The sequence below is a fragment of the Stegodyphus dumicola genome, chromosome 12, assembly GCF_044657685.1.
Source record: "Stegodyphus dumicola isolate Sdum_Otavi_A_Nest chromosome 12, ASM4465768v1".
Classification (NCBI taxonomy): domain Eukaryota; kingdom Metazoa; phylum Arthropoda; class Arachnida; order Araneae; family Eresidae; genus Stegodyphus; species Stegodyphus dumicola.
Window position 1 is genome coordinate 110343177 of NC_140779.1, and position 20453 is coordinate 110363629.

General features: G+C 32.6%; 1 protein-coding gene across 1 annotated transcript in view; it reads right to left on the bottom strand.

Moving 5' to 3' along the window:
• smg (sterile alpha motif domain containing protein 4 smaug) overlaps positions 1–16290 on the bottom strand; it is a 180513-nt gene extending 164223 nt beyond the window's left edge. The window contains exon 1 of the mRNA XM_035359917.2: positions 15967–16290. The gene's annotated coding sequence lies outside the window, so the exon portion shown is untranslated. The remainder of the gene's footprint in view (positions 1–15966) is intronic.
• Between the last annotated feature and the right edge of the window lie 4163 nt (positions 16291–20453).

Consider the following 20453-nt stretch of genomic DNA (forward strand, 5'->3'; position numbering starts at 1 on the left):
AAGGTCAAGATTCCCAATACCTGATAAAATATGATATAAAATTCTGTATTACAGATCTTTCTTTTTTGAGGAACAATACAGATTCCATGTACAAACCATCAATCGGAAGTGACTCTTAAAGCTTGTTATTATTTACACCATGGAATTGGGAGGTTGTGTGCTGGACAGATGAGATTTTTAAACTTCGTATTTAATTGAGCAGTGGAGTTTCAATTATGCTAAAATCATTAAAAGAGTCGTTTTATTTGTAATCAACTTGGACATCAAACACTTACATTTAAATTATGCGACATTTCAAAGGTAAAAAAAAGGTACTTCAGGCATAAATGCCGAATTACAACATCATATTCAATTAAAAAATTCCCTTGATCATGAAAATAGGCAGAGACCTTCCTAAACTTGCAACAGTCATCCCAGCAAATGTTCAAAGAAACAGGTCACTGTTTATTTCATTATATAATCAATATATACAGGTTACGGGGATAACATATTAAACCAAGGGCCTGGGTTTGAATCCCAGAGAAGGCAAGAATGTAAATTGTCTGTCCCCTCAGAGGGGGTAACGTTGGCCACTTATTCGGTGGCTCCACAATAAAATGGCCACCACTTCTGGCCTTAGGAGTAGGCAATGCTGAAGGAAGGAAAGTGCCTGCCATTTGATTAAAAAAAATTAAACCTTAAATCGTGTGTCATGATTTTCTACAGCCAGTGTTCATCCATTTTCACATAAGTCGCATTTTTCTTAATGCCACTTTATCATATGCTGTCCCATTAAAGATAAATTCCAAATTTTAATAACTTAATTCAAATAATTTAATAATTTAATTCAAAAAATGATTGAAAAACAGATAAATAGAAAGTTAGATTTCTACCATAGTATCAACAAATTTAAACCAATTTTTATTTACTTGCATATATATCACCCAGTATATCACCAGATATTTAGGTGTATATATGTAATAAGTGCAAGGAAAAGACACAGCAGCGTTGATGCATAATAAATACCTAGCTATTATAGATCATAGATGGCATATTGAAGAGGAAGAATTCTGATTGCGTAGTACACTAATAAGTTGACTTTGTAATATCTAAAAAACTTGGCAATCAAGGCAGTTTTATTTCCATTTTTATTTTCCAGTTGACGTTTGTGGCCACAATTCACTTGGCACTCTAGTCGTGTTTAAGAACATTTACATTTTTGATATTATAGCTTCAGGAAGCGAGGACGGGGAAATTGCATCCTAGCAGGTTAGAGAGCGAAGCTGAAGTGCATAGTTATGCAAGATGGAAGCACACAAAGAGAAAGGTTTGGTTTAAGTTTCCAATTATTACATGATCAGCACTGTGCTGGCCATGCAAAATCGAATGATCTAGAAATGATGCAATCCAGAGAAGTTATTGTGATTTTTAGAACAGAGAGAGAGAATTAATGTTTTACCGTTAGTTTAAATTATAATTTTGATTTACCTATTTTTTATCTTACACACACACACACATATATATATATATCACACTAGGAACATATATCACCAGATATTTAGGTATCAATAAACAATGCTCATTAATTTTTAGAACTGCAGCTGAATAATGATTACCATACCTTCTGGGATCAGTAGGAAGTAAAAGCATTTTTGAATTTGCTATATGCTCATGTACCTTGACATCATTAACAGTGAGAGAGAATAACAAATACATTTTTAGCATGCCTGTATTACAAAAGATTTAAGTTCTGCAAATGAAATGCTGTCATAAAAATCATTCTCTTATATAGCCTGATAAAAATAAATAGGTGTCTGCCAAAAAATAGCAGACGAAAACGTCACAGAAAAGCAAAGCAAGGTGAAAACATCATCATACAAAACACAGCGAGAGAAAACAAAGGAGAAAACATTGCAGTTCTAAAACACCACATTGAAAATAAAGTGGTTCAAAAACACCATCATTTTAACACACTGTCAAAAAAAAAAAAAAAACACTGTGGGGGGCAGAAAAAAAAAACGCCTACAAATGCCATATAATAGTAATACTGCAGATGTGCTTTTCAGACTTTAAAAGTTGTAAATAACGATTTGTATAATTTCACATAATGATTTGCCAGCACATGAAGGAATAAGGAATATTTTTACTTCTATATTTCATATTTTTAAATTAATAATTTTTGATAAAAAAGCAAGAAGGAAACTTAAGTATTCAAAAATGACAATGAGTATAAAATTAATGCTTCGTACAGCAGTTAAGAGATTTTTAAATTTATGTACTAAACTATTAAAAGTCATTATTTAATTAATCTATTCTAAAAAGTTGTATGGGCAGTTTTTCATGAAAAATATAGTCCAAGAAAGGTTAGAAAAATTAAGATAAGTAACCACGTTTTTATTTTAACTGCATACTTCTTACAGTGATTTTTCCCCAGTTATCAGAATATCTTAATTCATGCACAATCATACCAGAAATAAAAGTAAAATTGCATTTATATTTCCGAGATTAAATTTTGTAGCAACTCTTTGTCCTCAGAATATTTTATCCAGTAACTTTGAGGTAATTATTTGTCCCTGTAAGTCTTTAATTAAAAATAAAAACTTCATTAGACTGCCTTTAGGAGAGTAATTTTCAAGGATAAAAACTACGTATATTTTACGCTGATTTTTATTTTCATTGAATAAGAGATTTCAAATACAGATCTTTGCATTTTAATAGCCAGTTGCTGTGAAGTTAAAAAAAGAGGTCATTGCTCATGATGTGTTGTTTTAAATGTTTCATAAGCTTACGATTTTGAATGGAAAAATGTAATTAAAAATAAATATTGCCTCCTGCATGATTATTTTTTTTTTAAACTTATCAGATGCAATCCTTTTTCAGTAAACCGAAGCTAATTTATACTTATACGCATTAAACTAAATGCATCTAAGACATTTCAGAAAATATATTTTAAAGAAGACATGCTAACATGCACGACAAATACTAATTTTAATACTTACGTATTAAATCGAACAAAATTTCCTTTTTGTTTTTAACAAATTTATAAATTTTATGATGTATAACAATAATCATATTTCTCAGTGGCATATACTTTGATAATATTCTTTACATTAAAAAATTTTAGGTTCCGATTTTATATATTGAACAAAGAATATGTAAGTATGTAACTGCAAATATTTATAACTATTTTTAAAACATTTTATTTAATTGACCTTTTTGATAATTAATTTATCCACATGAAAATTTAAAATATCTTATATAGACTGTTGACCCCCCCCTCTTAATTGTTTATCCCATTTTTTGAATGTAACTTTTAGTTTTTCAAAAGAATATCCTCTTGTCTGCCGAATCATGAAAAAAATTTTAAGAAGGAATTTTTTTTAACACACATGTTGTGCTATAACCAGGAATAGGATTAAAACAAAGGGAAGGAAACCATTTACAATGGCTTTTACTGTCCTACCTTAGTGGGTAGGGCAGCATAACAACATCACTATAAGAATGAGCATGTCAAAAGACTAAGCAATAACTCCTGGAGTTCTGTGCCAGTTGTGCACTAAAGGCTATTTTGCTAATAGACAAGAGCAAAAAGTTCCAGTCATTAAAGATAATCTATGTGCTTAGTAGCCAAACAAATAGCAAGAGCATTTCATCTCTTGACTAAATAGCATTTGTGTACTCTAAAGGTGACATGCATTTTAAAATGAGAACCCAGAGATATTTTAGCTGGAGTTTATCAAACATTTTTGGATCACTGTTCCTTGTTCAAATTTTTTTAAAGCTCTCTGCTTCCTTGGCATGTATATTTTATTTTTCTTATTTTTATTACATATCTTATTTTTTATTTCAAACTATAAGAGAATACTGCAGCAATCATAAACTTCTTGCCGAAAGTTTCTTTGCATTCATGGAACCAGGTTTGCACATTTATTTTCTTGTTCCTTTTCAATACTAATTCCGCCCCTTTTTTTCAATAAACCCATGTTTCATCGAGGATCACAATGTATTTATATTTATCTCCTGCTAAATATTTTTAAACAGGGTTTTACATATTGTTCTGCATTGAGCCACATGCCTCAGCAAAAGCTAGTGAACATTATGCCTTTTAGCATTTTTAAGTTGTAAATCTTGGTTTAGAATTTTATTCATTGTTGCTACAGATGTATTTAAAGGCTTCGCAACTGATTTCTGCATCAATGAGTTTTGTCTGGTTACGAATGATTTAACTTTAGAAACATTAGAAACAGTATATAACTTTTTTTAGCATTCATTTGGGGTCTTCTTTCCATGCATAAGTAGTGACTCACAAATTTTCCCTTTCCGATTAATAATTTTTATTAATCACTTATTTTATTATTATTTGCACTTATTGCTTATTTTGCACTTAGAAATTTTAATGCCATGCATTTCACAACATTACTGAATTATGGAATAGAAATATTTCTCTTCAGAAAGCACAAATACATATCCTTCAATCCATAGATTGTTCATATGAGACATTTTGGAAAACTCGATGACTTGTTGCACTGTCATTCATTAAAATAAATTTATCACTGACAGCACCACAGAAAATGTGAATATGAGGCAGCAGAACATCATTAATATATTGTTGCCCAGTCATAGTCCCAGTTGTAACCACATGTACGGATGTGCAGCCATTGATCATAATTGCCAGCCCATGCCATGATACTGCATCTTGGATATCAGTCCTTTCCTGGATATTTTCTAGATGATAAGTAGTATCACTCTCATACCAGATCAATTGGAGTAGATAATCCAGTAACAGACTGAACCTACTCTCATCTAAGAATAGTACACAAGCCCAGTTTTATTGAGCCCAATTACGATGCTCACAATACGATTGCAAACAGGCGGTACGCTGTTGTCTGGACAATGAAATGCACACAACAGGAAGGCGGGAGTACAGTCCTCCTTGACACAAACGTCTGGCTACAGTAGTTTGGGAGATTCGCTTGCCAGTAGCAAATACTGCTACCTCAATAGCTGTGCTGTGTCAGTTCTTTTTGTCAATAGCACTACGCACCTATCTTCTGCAGGTGTCGTACTGCAAACACGACCTCCCCCGTGACCTTTGCTACCCATTCCATAGTTTAAAATGATTTCCAAAGCCTTGAAACAATAGTGTGACTAAGGCCTAACTCCCTAGTAACATCTGTTATTTTTTGCCCTTCTTCAATTCTGCCAATAATACAGCCATGCATAAAACTATCTAATTGATGTTGAAGAGATATACTGAAAATAGTAAGTTCATCAATTGATTCATGGAAATCACTCATTTAGCTTATATATATAAACCTGATTAATTCTCGATAAGGTGGTTTAATTTTTGTAAAGAAAGATATAAGTTCTATTATTTCCTCATATTTTTTTAAATGATTAATATTTGAAAGTGCATGAAGTGGAGTACTTTCAAAGTTGCAGGATTAGGGCACCAAAAAAAAAGTCACAATACAAGACTGAAAATGGATAAACAACGGTGAAATAACATGAAAAATTATGACAGGTGATTTTAAGTCTTTATGCTATATCCGTAATCTGTATCTCTTTATTATCTAACAAAATAGTTTTCTTCATTGGAACATTTACTGGAACGGTTGGCAACATCTCCAACTTTCATGGTTGGTATGATTTCATAACAATTGAAATATGTCGCCTTTTGTGACAGAAACTTTTTCTTTCTGGATATCTTATATAATTCCAAATGTAGGCTTTTGAAATTAAAGTTGGTGCCAAATCGGGCGCAGCCCTTCTACTTGGTTTGTAAGACCTTATGATATTTATAGGCGTTGCCCTATATTCAAGCAGGTAACAAATAAAATCTGTTATTGTAATTTTAGAATGGAAAATATTTTCCACTGATTTGGCTTTTCTAATGTGTTTCCTTTTTGCTTTTTTGTACGAAGTAAAAAGGAAGTATTGTAATAGTGAAAAGTTTCAGGCTGCATATTTCAAAGAAAATATCCATTTTCACCGCTATTGAATGCAATTTAATGATGTTTTTGCGTAACATCTATATGTAAGAACAGAGTAAAAGAAGTTTCCTCCAAAAAAATTATAAAACTGCTTTAAAATGAATTCTGAAGAGGATTTCTCGTGGCGTCTGTGCGTATATATCTCACATAATTCAAAAACGAGTAGCCTCAGAATGTTGAAATTTTGTATATAGGACTGCTATAACATGTAGATGTGCACCTCGTATTTTGGTTGCAATCAGCCACACCAAACGTATATAAATATATTTATATATGTATCCACTCTGTTACCTGGCTCAGTGATCTCAGTTAATTTACTCTTAAATGTTTGTAAATTGTGCATTTTTTGCTTTAACCCGGTGGAAGGCGCGCGCTAAACAGAGCACATTTTGGTCGCGCGGGGTACCTGTATAACCCCACCGATAAATTTAAGCTTAATTCAATATACACATATAAACTTAAGTGCAAATAAATTGAAAAGGTATAAAATACAGTTTTTTAGTATATTCTAAAGCATGAATATTAATTTGAAAATATATTTACGTTAATTTCTACTACTAATGTTTATAGGAAAAAACTTACTCAATTACAAAATAAAAATCAGTTACATACCTTTATTGAATTTTAAACACATTTGTCACAAACATAATTAGAGTGATCCTTGCAAGTAAAATTTTGGCATTTCATACAAGAAATTGTTGTTTTTTTGTCCTTAGCTCGAGGACATATTGTACATCGTCCTTTACCAAGCTTCATTCTCTTTGGCAAGTTCTCTTCAGAAACGGCATTCCTTTCTGTTGAGAAATTCTGATTCATTTTCTCTCGTAATTCTCTGGGTAACATTTGCATATTTGATCTCCTCTTTATTTGTGGGTTTACGAGAGATAATGCCAATGTTTTCAAAAACATTCGTCTACTTTTATACTGCAAGGGAGGATTTTTAGTAGACATAAGTGACACTCGCGCGTTTATACCAGCCACGTTCAAAACACAGTAAAAAATCACCATAGGCCACCTGTTTGTTTTCCTAGCTGTTGAATAAAGCGTAGACATTTCATCAACAGTATCTACTCCTCCTTTCGTTCCATTGTAGAAATGGATTATTTCTGGCTTACTTTGTTCAGAGTTTTCATCTATCGTGTCATCATGATGCATTGTAGACAGAAGAACTACACATTTCGATTTCTTTGGAACATATGATACTAATGTCATGTCTTTTTGGAATCCAAACATGGAAGAATATACTTCTCTTTTCTTTGTTTCTAAAAATTCAGCAGGAATTACAGCTTTATTTTTCTTCAAAGTTCCCACTACAGTGAGTTTCTTTGATAGGAGCTCTTTTGCTAGCGGGTAACTTGTATACCAATTATCCATGGTTATATTCCTCCCAGATCCAAATAATGGAGCACAAAGTCGTTTTACGATCTCAGATGGCGAATAATCAACTTTGAAAGGACCATCCGATTGTTTCCCCGCATAAATTTCCATATTATATGTATAATATGTCCTGGCATCGACTACGGCAAATAATTTAATTCCATATTTTGCCGGCTTTTTCGGCATATACTGGCGAAAAGCACATCGGCCACGAAATTTCTCCAACTTTTCATCTATTGTAACATATTCACTAACTGAATATATTTCTTGACATTTTTTATTGAAATCGCTGAAGAAATCTCTCACAGCTGCCAGCTTATCCAACTGTCTTCGAGCTTCGCGATCGTTTACATTGTCTAATCTCAAGCACCTTAGAAGAAAAGTGAATCGTTTGTAAGACATTGTCTTTCGGAATAATTCAATTCCGGTGCCATCAGCGTCCCACAAGTCTTTTGCATTAGCATGAGAAGATTTATGCAATCCGCATAAATATAAAAGACCAAACAGTGCTCTCATCTCCACTTCATCTGTATGCCTAGCATCTCGACTCCGTTGAAAATTTTCGGATATTTTATCAATAAAAATATTGGTGCAGTCCACAATATTTTTTATAATATTGAAATCCATAAAAAGTTCCCAACTTTCAATTGGTTCCATAATACTTATTGCAACTGATTTCAGACCTGGTAAGTGGGTTATAATATTACAGGAACTGGTTCTTACCTTCTGATTCGGTTTACTTTTCTTCCAAACTGTTTTATTTTTTCCTATATAACTGTCACTTTTTTCATTAGATTCAAGCGTTTTATTTTCAGCTTCAAACTCACTGTCGCTGTCATGACTGCTATAAATTTCTTGATCTACTTCATTTTCACTAGCAGTATCCATTTCTTCACCGGAAGTTTCCACAGTATCCAATAACATTCTCAAGTGTTCCATTTCTTTTTCATAATCTGTCATTTTTCGTTTGAGAGCCATTTTCGAACGACTACAGTATAGCACACATGCACAATCTATGCAAGCAAGAAGCTAAAGTGAGAAATTTCAGAACAAATCTGGTCACGGGGGTTCCCAGGTTACCCCAGTTGCATGTAGCGTTCCAAGAAATGATTGCTCCTCCCCAACAAAAGAAAAACACCTGCTGCTGGCAGGTGCTATTGAAAGAAAACCGTTTAAAAGTTAGCTACTGAAGGGCTGATTCATAGCGGATAAATAGAAATTCCAGAATGAAAGGTTTTATGAGGCTGGGGTGACTCAGTCACCCCGCGCGAGTGCTACCGGGTTAAAAATGATTGAATTATGTTGTTCTTATCTTCTGGTTAAAGTTTTTATGCCTTTAGTACATCTGTAAGCAATATTTGTATAATTATCAAAAATTTAAAAAGCTGTTTAAGTGTGATTAACCTTAATTTTTAAATAACATGGCGGACATATTTGTTTACATTTGAAACAGCAGAATAGTAGATTTGTTGCCAATCTAGAGAGACTAAGCTTTACAACAACAAAGATAACACCTTTATTTATCATTGCGAATTAAATCATGCTTAATCCTTTCTGGAATTTTTTCGAGGAAACAAGTGTTTAAAATTTACTTCGGAATTTTTAATATAGATATTTTGAGGTTTTATGTATTTTTTTGCCTTGTCGCGATGTGAGAACTGAATTAATTGAATGAGAAATACTAAATCGTCTGTGAAAAACTGTTTCTTTTTTGTTTTGTTTGCTTAATTTCTTTTATGCATCATTCTAGATTTATTACAGTATTTGATCAGTAATCAGATTTATTACAGTATATAATCGTTCATGTGGCAACGATTAGATAATTCTTCAACGATATAAATTTTGTGCATTATGAGTTATAATATGAACGAAATACTGTTAAGTGAACCTAGCACCAGTGTCACTATGGTAAACAAATATAGTGAATTTTAAAGAGTGCATTTATTCTATTGTGGTTTATGTGCTATTGACAAAGTAGATTTAATTCAATCCAATAAGTTTAAATGAAATGCAAGAAAAAATGCGTATAATTTAATATTCTGTACAAAGAAGTTGTTGTGTACACATCAGATTTTTTTTATATGCTCAACTATCCTGAATTTGACACTTCCCAAGCTTTCTGGATAGTCAATGGTTTGTTCCACACCACCATGTTTTTGAACTGCAAAGTTTTGCCCCAAAATGTCTTGTATAATGACATTTTCATCTTATGTTGTTTTTGTCTGCAATGATTTGATCTGCAGTGTTTATGTCTGTAACCAATAAATATCATGTCTAGAATAGCCTTCAAGTATGTAGCATTATTTTAAATAAACTCTTATTATTGTGATCTTGTATTTTTACATCAAAATCTGTTAATAGTTCCAAATAAAGTACCATTTCCAGTTTATAATATATGGTCAAAATTAAATCATATATGGCCAAATGAAATGGTTAGAAATTTTGCATTTATGGCTTTGAAAAATCCAGTAAATTTTAAAATAATGAAGAAAGCAATGACAGTTGTTATAATTAAGGAAAGGCTAAAAATGTATGAAGATTAAATTATCAAATTTTAAAAAAAGTTTCCCACCACTGCACATATCATCTGCTCAAACAGTTCACATTAGCACATTTAATCATATTTTCTCAAATGATTTTTGGTATTTGAAAGAAAGAGACTTGCTTTAGGACATAGTACTGCGAAATTTGTAAAAAAATATCATTAAGTACACGATATATGAAATGAAACTATCATGCTATTAGATTAGAACCATCATTTACTTCCAGATATGTTGCAAAAAGTCAGTACAAAATTTCACCAAATCATGTGTACAGCTTTAGGTTCTAATGTTGTATCATATCACACTGTGAATGTTTAGAACCGAAAGTTCAGAAACAAGGACTATGATATTCAAGACGCAGAGCACTCTGGCCGGCCTACTGATAATGATGAGGCCCGCCTGCAAAAACATGTGGAAGAAGATCAGTATGCAACCACTCGAGAGCTTGCTGAGGAGTTAGACGTTAAGTGCCATGACCGTTACTTGTGCTGTGCATCCCATTAACTTGATGTACAAGTTCAGTTGCTGGGTGCGGCATGAGCTGACTCAAGCAGATAAGGACAGATGTGTTCGAGCCCGCACTAATCTGCTTGAATATCAATGCAGGGACAAAATTCTGAACCAGTTCGTCACTTGTAATGAAAAGTGGATTTACTTCAACAAGTTGGTCTGCACAAGGTGAGCTCGTCACTAGCGTCATAAAGTGCAAACAAACAAATTAACAAAAAGATCATGATTTGTATTTGGCAGAACTGTTGTGGTTTTATCCACAAACAGCATCTGGAAAATGGTAAAACCCTTGACAATAAGGTGTACAGAGAGATGCTAGTCCGTGTTGACGCTGCTATCAAGGAAAAACATCGAACTCAGTTCCGGCGCAAAAAAGTAATGTTTCATCAAGTTAATGCAAGACCATATGTGTCTGCATTCACCGGCTGGATCTCTGTATGGACTCAAATGGGAACTTTTGCCACACCTATCATACAGCTCCGAGATAGCCTCTTCCGACTTCTACCTTTTTTCACATTTGCAGCTACATGTTGCTGGAGCTATCTCCCATTCTGCACAGGACATCCAAAATGGGGTTGATCTATTTTTGGACTCACGGCCACCAAGTTTCTACGTCGAAGGCTTTGAAAAACTACCAAAACCTTGGCAGAAAATCATAGATTTGGGTGGTGATTATTACCCGCACTAAAGTCATTGCTTTTACGCATTTTTTTCTAACTTTATTAAGAATATTTTTTGGCGGAAAACTTTTGTTAGAACTAGATATTTCCATTACATGCAAATTTTTGTGATACAATATAAAAAAACATTAAAATGTAATGAATTTGTTATAAAATACACTATTCATTTTTTCAGTTTTTTAAAACTTTAACTAAAAATGATTTTTTTACAGAAGACAAACATTAATCATAAATTAATTTACAGGTTGTTAAATAAAAAGAAAATATATTTTGCTACAGATATTTTTTAACACAATTATACAGTTTGTTCCTATCACTGATTCTGAAAATAATCTTAGTTATTTGTCAATATTAAAAAGTGCACTTTAAATTTTTATGAAATTTTAGAAGCGGCATAAAATAATTATTTTGCAAAAGAAAATTTATTTGTTTTTTCTTTCTGAGAGAAAAAATAGTTTAAAAAAATATAATTCAGGCCATTTTTATAATTCTGGTTCGGATAACAATATGCCTCTATTTGAAACAACTAAAGTTGCACGCTAGAGCAGCTGTTAAACTACAGAAGGATTTACTACCAGTGCAACACACTTGAAGGAGGTGTAGTGGGCTCATAAAGACAATTCAGAATCACACTGTAATGCAGGGTCTGAAATGCTCCCTATGTGGGCTACAGTTAAAAGAAGCAAAGAAAAGAACCATAGCAAATTAGAGTAGCAGAAATAATTTTAGTTACAAGTTTTGGTACTGCCACATTATCCACCTAAACGTCCCACAAAGTCACCAATCGTTGGCAATTAATATTTTGCTAACATAACATATAAAAAACAGTAACTATTTTTTTAAAAAAAAAGGTACACTGAAAATTACATACTATAGCACCAAATTAACAAAATTAAAAATGTGAGAAACATACATAACACAGAAATTTCTAAATACGATAAGTCGATATTTCCCTTTTTGTAGTGAGTATATGCAATAACATATATTTCCTTTTTTATGTTACTTCACTGTGTGATTTAAAATGCAGTTTACTGAGCTTCGATTAGCTGCAAATTTTGTTCAATTCTGATGATGAGTAACTTTGTTTTAACATTATATGGCATCCTCATTGTCCTGATTTTTTTCAAGTGAAAATAAATCGATGTGTACATGGATAAAGTCAAGGGAGTGTGCAATTATCTGATGTTTTTGCAATAAAAAAAAGATTGATGCATACATGGACACCGAGTTTGTGCAATTCTTTAGCTTGTTATTTTGGTTTGAGATATGCCATCTTGAAATTGTGCCTTGCTGGCCAATCGTCAATTTCCGCTAAGGAGCACCCTGAAATATATTTTTACCACAACAATTTGCACTTTCATATTACGAAATTAACTCCTTAACAATGACGTCACTGATTTCATGTGCCACTGTAGACTTTGACAACTTCAAGACGTCAAGAACTGTCTTTGGGAAATGCCGTGCAGCATATTATTATTGTTATATAGCAAAGTAAATTTGAAAATAAAATGTTCTGTTTCTAAGCTTGCACATGAGTGTCCAAATTAAATGGTATTCTTTGGAAGCATATTTTATTTGTATGCCAAAGGGTTAATGACAGTCTTATTATTTAAAAAAAAAGATGTCATTTCAGAAGAGTAATAAATAATAAATTTGTCACACTTAGTAAATTCAGAAAATGAGGTAAAATTACAGGCAATTTACATAAGTAACAAAAACAGAATAAATAAAAATATTAACTATGAAAATTAATATTCTCAACTGAATTCTCAGAGTATAATACTTGTAACATTCATTACTGACTATCCAGCACAATAAATGCTAACTACAATTACATGTTAATATATAAATTGGACTTATTAAACAGACCAATAGGCTAGTTTCATTTTTCTGCCAAAAAACCCAATAAACTGTAGTAGAAAGAAATTCACTTTATCATAATTATTTTAAATATAAAATAACATAATCTACACATGATAAAATAATTGGTATAATAGTAAAAGCTTTTAATTAAAAAGAATTCCCTTTATTATTTTTGTTTAAGCAAGCCAAAGCACTCAACACATTCAATATTCGATTCGTCTTATGGAAAATTTACAATTTGTCCCATTTTTAAATGTTAACATTTCTCATATCCAATGAACAACTTAATTTACCAATATATTTATTTACATCAGTAATCAACTATTATGTGATTCCCTCTTAAATGTGATTCATACTCACACTTTCATATAAAATATTTATCGTTTACTTAGTTGACCGACCACAAAACTACTGAAAAACTTCCACAAAAAGCTACACTGCCAGCTAACTAATAAATCAATAATACGCATCACACTAAGAACAAATATTTTAAACTTAGTTTAAAAAAAAGTTGAATCCTGCATGACAGCGCTGAATAAATTAAAATAATCAATCTGAAAGAAGGGCAGCTTTTATAACAACACACACACACACACACACAAAAAAAAAAAAAAAAAAAAAAAAATCATTAAAATAAATAATGCATCAAAATTTTTATAATAAAATTCTAAACATTACTGTTCTAAGTTCTTGTAGTGAAATTCCAAGTATTACAGTTATGAGGCCTTTTTGCAGACATTTTATTACACATCCAAGCAATAAACAATAAAAATCATGCATAAAGCAAATAAAACATTACCACAACTACCTTCATGTATGAAGAAGATTCCCCCCCCCCCATCTTTTTGAAAAATTCCTCTCATTATTTCTTTGTAATCATCACCAAAAAACATTTTCTTGCTTTATCCCATTGCAAAGCAAATTAATTAAATTTTGCAATTTCACTAAAAAAAAAAAAAAAAAAAAGATACAGAGTGCAAATAAAGTCAGAAAAGGCAAAGGTTCTTTAAAAAAGAACTGCAAAGTTTCGGAAAGAGTTATATTATTGTAAACTGCATTTGTGTTACAATAATCTTATTTCGAGAATCAGAATAACAATAAATTTAAATTCAAAATTAAATTCAAAATCTGTAGTTGAATTTTTCTTTAATAAATTTTATTTATTGAAATTTTAACTCATTTTTACATAAAATTTCTTATTATCTACATCCCCATCAAAAAGTCATAAAAAATATAATTAAAAAAGGCTACATACACCTAGCAAAAAAAAAAAATTAGACTACTATATCTCCCGTTCTACTGGACCGATAGTCAAAATTTAACTTGTGTTTTCCACATCTCAAAAGTGCGACTTAGAATAAATATTAGATATTTATGTAGCATTATTTTAACACATGTATTCTGACGAAAATTAGACTTTTTCTGAAATAATATATAAATACACCATTAAAAGCATATACATTTTACACACAATGCATAAAAGTTGGTAATTAACATAGAATATGATAATAATATTAAAGCACTATAATAAGTGAACAATTAACAGAGAATTATATTGAATAAAAATTATTTGCATTTTCGACACAATATACGTTTAACGTGATGTATAAAACCTCTTCTTTTGTAGATACCCAAACTACACTTCTAAAAGAAATGGAGATACCTATATTTAATGACCCCCTTCATATTTACACAGAAATAATAACTGCACATTTAGTACTTTCTAAATTACTATCCACAACGCTGACCTTTAAATTTTATATCAGATATTACATAGTTTTTAAAACTGCTGCTTCAAGGAATATATTTTTAAAGCATAAACTTCTAGAGTTCAAGAGAGTTTTAAAAAAAAGGTCTTGTATGAATTTAACCCAATTAAACAAAATATGCAAACACATAAAACATTAATAAACTTCTTGATCTTTTAATAGTTTTTTCAAAATCAAAAATCATTCAAACCTTTACATATGATTATCATTACAAACCCATCTAATACAACTGTTCAAAGATGTACCATCTATAATAGCATTCTGACAACTTCTAAATAATTTAACAAGGAAGCAAAAATATGGATTAAAATTTCTCAAATTAAAAAAATTAAACTCCGCCGAAAATGAAAGCTCGGTTTAATCCTAGTATCCGGTGCACACGGGATTTGGCTACTTTTGGCGACTTTTATGATGAGCAGTAAAAACGGAACATATACGATGAGTAGTAAACGGGTATCCAAAGAATATATATAGTTATACATAGTATATACTATGTATATAGTGATAGAATATAGTGTACAGTATACTATCACTATATATACATAGAACGTTCAGCTCTAAAATATTCATTTAAAGTACCAGTTTTATCCAAAAATATTTTCAGTAGTACATGAAAAAGAGCTAATTTCATAAACAAACAAAAGCAGTAAAATACTCTAATTTACGCGTAGATTACATTTTTTATAATAAATAAAACACAGGTTGCCAAACATTCATTATTCACCATTTTACAATTAAATGATTACATTTTAAATAAATACAAAATGAAAAATATATTTGAAGTGTACGGAAGCCTTCATTAAACACGCTTTCTATAATAGAAATAACTTTGTTTACAACTGGACTTGCATTAATCATACTAATAAATATAACTCTAATCCTCAAAGCACTGACAAATCATAAAAAAGGGACTCTTTTTATGAATAGGATAAAAATGCATCGATTTAGTTCTGTCACTGAGATCAGTTTTCTGATAAAATCAGCTGGTCGAGATAACTCGCTCTTTAAAATAAGCTTTGTAAAAAAACCTTTATAGAAAACATAAAACTGGTTTAATGTCTAAAATTTACAAATTTTTAAGTGAAAATCTATACTCTATTCCATTTTCTGTACTAATCATAATATAAAATAAAATGATATTTTATATACAATGTTCATTTAAGCCTAGAACCGCTACATAGCATTCTCTTCGATGATCGAAAGGAATAATACGAAAGATATTTTTCTGTCAATAAAATTCGATAGCACTTACAAGACCCTCTTTTCTAACTTTCAGCAGTCGTCCGCCCATTCGTACTCTCTGAGATGTACTGATCATTCATAAAATTATTCACCATAATAATGGCACATGGGTTCCTGTATTTTGCACACAAACTCATGCTTCGTTTTCATAATGGTCTATGACGTCACCGGATGGCGGGAACCCGGAACTCCTCTTTAATTAAAGAACGACTGCTGCTTTCTAAATTTCTACAATTCGCAATATAACTACACTTTTTAAGAATAGAAATTGATAAAAGTTTCGCATATAGGAAGAAGCTAAGCAACTACATTTAAAATCAAATCGAAATTTTGGGTTAAATTTAGCAATGTGTGTTACCACGCCATGTAACGGAACGCCGTAACAAAATTCGATGTCGAAATAGTGGCGCCATCAAGTGACAATACTTGTAGTTTATAATTCAACATTACAATTTAGCTTACATAAAGAAATTTTTAATAATTTTGATTCATCAAAACTAAATTACGTATACTGATCAGACAGAATAAAAGTTTCTTTCATGCATAAGGAAGCAATAAATTTTAATTATTTAAATAAATAAGTAATATTATATCTTTATTAAAATTTAATATTAAAAAATGTTCCCCCTCTTATGTTAAAATACTAATGAATACTTTTGATTCGAAGGATTTTCATCATTATTATGAAATGAAACTAATCACTTGGATGACATTAAGAGCTTTCATTCTAAACAAATTCCAACAACTCTATATATTAGTACGCAAAAGTATTTTGCATTGGAAGAGTATAGAGTTGTGATGGACAACTTCTGGCTCACAAGAAAGCCGTGTTTAAAAGTGACTGCACCTGTGACGACACAATACATTTATTTAGCCAATATCTAGATGCACACTTTGTAGAAAGTAGTTTTAACATTAGGTAAATAAGCAGGTGCTTAAGCAAATGTCTATTGAAGGTTTCGGCCTAGATCGTCCTGAAAAGACTAGCCCCAACATGACTATCATTTGGGGCTGCTGCATAACGTGCCAAGCCATAAAAATGCGGCTCGATCAATGTTTGCCAAGACAAAAATCTTTCACAATAGTGCCCCCGCATACAGGTGACAGCTCAGTGCTACTTTTAAACATGGTCACTATGGAACTGAGAACACCAGTGGCCCACATTTTTAATAAATTAATCATTATTCTCCAGAAAATTAGTATAGTAAGGGTCTCAGAATACTATGGAAGCTCTGTTAAGATGGCCCCATATCGGCTCTTTTAATCAATAGCAGGTTTTGTTATTAATATAACATTAGTATGTTTTACAAATAATAGGGCAAAAAGGCTGAGATAAATATTATATATATAAACTTTAAATATGATTTGTCAGTTACAGTATTAGAACGGCTAATTTGCAAAAATGTGGGGTGTATGTTTCTTAAAAAAATCAGTTTTCATAGCTAATGAAAAATGGAAAATAATTAGTTCGAGTGTTCCTTAAAGAATTGCATTCATACAAAATTTATTTGTGTTAACTTTAAGACAGGGTTGCCATAAAATAGCAAGGAAGGCAGGGTTGCCACATGTGGCAAGAAATCACCCATTTGGCGATATACCATGGATGAACGGAGAGCCTCCTGGATCGAATTCTTACCGATTTAGCCCAGAATGTTTTCGAACACAAGCCGAAAGCTATATAAACCCTGCTGGTCCGCAGTCAGGGAGACAGTGCCCCGCCTAGAGTGCGAGATAATTAGTCTCGAGTTAGTCCGTGCGGAGTCGATCGAGTTGGCAGCCGGACAGCAAGTGCCGAGTGGGTCGTCGAGTGCATCGAAGAGTCTCTTAGTGTATCGCGGTTAGTGCATCGTCGAGAGAAGGTGTTAAGCTCCGGGAACGACTAAACCGAAAAGTCGGGAGCTGTGCTCTGTGTGTCGAGTGCATCGCGAGTTGTAGAGTGGAGAGTCTCGAGAGTAGTAACGTTACGAGAGTTCCGTTGTAGAGTGGAGTTCCGAGAACGACTGAGCAGAGTCCTGGTGCTTTGCAGTGAAGCTTTCTCCACCGTTATAGCTTGATAACCTGAAGACTGTGTCGCTGATTGTTCCAGCGAGTTTATAGTAGATCTTCGACGACTGTAAAACGTGACTTTGGAGCTATTAGCTAAATAAAGTGTGTTTCGATACTTCATCAAGTGTCGTCGTTATTCACTCCAAATCCACACAAGCCCCGTAAGAACGTGAAGGAAGAAAATAACGCAACAACTGGTGTCAGAAAATAACGCAACAATATGTACTGAACAACAGGCCTTGTATGCCAATGTAACTGATTTCCGCAGAAATGACGTTCATTTCCGTACGGCACGAACTAGGACGGATGTTATCTTCGCGGTGTATTGTGCTGAACCATATGCCTCATCAAACGCTGGTGAACATTGCGTTTTTAGCTGTTTTAAGTTTTAATTATTTTTTTTAACTTTATTTGTTGTTGCTATACAGATGTATTTAAAAGTTTTGCAATTTATTTCTGCGTCAGTGAACTTTCTCTTGTTACCAAAGATTTGACTTAAAAAATATTAGAGACGTTACGTACTTTTCTGGGTATTCATTTGTAATCTTCTTCTCATAAAGAAGTATAATTACTGACTGTTTTTTCCTTTCCGATTAATAATGTTGCTCATTTTACACTTGCATTTTAATTCTATGCATTTTACAACGTTTTTGAATAATGGAATAGCAATATTTCTTTTCGAAAAGCACAATAACATACCCTCAACTGACAGCGTGTTCACATGCGACATTTTGAAAGAAGAATAAATTTAAAAGTAGCAGACGATATTTCTCATTTCAAATAATAAGCTGTGGCCGGAAAATTTAATACAAAATAATTTCCTTTTTTTTTTTTTCTTTGCTTCAGTTGGCGAGATTTCAACAGAAACCTGCTGTAGTCTTTTAAATACTACTCGCCAAATAGAGCTTCGCAATCTAGCTTCTGGTTTTCGGGCAGAGTTTGAAGGATATCCGCTGCGTTTGTTTTCAGAGAAGCGGCGATATGGCAGGTCTTAGTTTCAGATTCCCATCCATTTGCGTTTGCCACTATAGGGACTGAATCTTATACACTCGCCAGGATGTCTTTTCATCATAAATGATGAGAGGGTCGGAAAGACGTAAATACGAATTTAAAGGAGTCAGAATTGTGTCCAGCTGCAGCTTTGGATTTCTTTATGTTGCTAACTTTCTTGGCGACAACAGCTGAAACTCAACCATCGATTTGTTGTTCAACAGCAAAAACTGTTTCCTCGATTTGTTGTTCAACTGCAGAAACTGTTTTTCCATTTTGTTGTTCGACATCAGAAACTCTTCCTTCAATTCGCTGTTCGCCAGCAGAAACTCTTTCTTCAATTTCTCCAACTTTACTTTGAGCCGTGTCTATTCTATATTCCACAGCCTAGAATTTGCTTTCCATTATGGCAGTAATTTTTCTTTTCCTTTCCTCTCGACCTGCTTAAATCTTTTCTTGAACTGACGTCACGGAAACTGACGGCCCTTCCCATCTTTTTTTGAACTGCTTTCCTCTCCTCTTCAATGGAGTTGGTGGTCCCTTCATTTTTCTTGGAATGCAACAAAGGCTATCAGCAGCTGTCTTAGTTGCTGCTCCATCGCTCTTGTCTCCGGCATTCAATACCGCTTCTGACGCAAAATATTGTTCCGGTGCGGGTTCGTAATAGATTGAATGCACACGGAACCGATGATAGCTTGATATTATTTATTTTATCCTAACCCAAAACACTTTACTGCTCTGGAAAAGTATTCGTACAGCTGTTCTCTATATGACAGAACACAATCAGGAGTTACACTTCAAACTACTAAGAACGTTAAACACAACGCAGAGCAAAGTACATATGAACTCGCTCGGAGATCTCTCAACTCACAGAAGTCCATTTTGAACTCAAAACTGATAGCGAATGCTCTTTCTGGTTTCAAACAGTTCTCTCAGTCTCCGAGAAATTTCCAGTGCCTTCCATTTCTTGCAAATGCTGGAAGGGATATACAGAAAGGAAAGGATATACAATTGCTGGAAGGGATATTCGACCAATTACTGTTATATAGGGACCTGATACAAATGCCATCAAAATTTCTCCAAGTTTGGCGGCTTTTAGTGAATTCTTGCCAAATTTGGCAAAACCATTACCAGCCTGGTGCTTGCTATCTCGCCAATTTTGCAAGACTACCATTTACTTCAGTTTTAAATGACGTGCCCATGTAAACTTATTTTTCTGGTGAAGCTTCGCTTTTCGAGGCACTTCATGTTTCATTATACAAGTTATACAAGTTATTCATGTTACATTGTATACAACTATATGCAAAACTGTGGTATACAGTTTTGCATTTACAACAATATTTTGTGATTTTGCTGTTAAATTTTAAATGGCGTAAGTGCGAAGTGCTAATAATAAATAAATATAAAAACCGAAAGGTAATAATTCAAAGGAAAAAATGTTGTGTAAATCATCTTACTAAG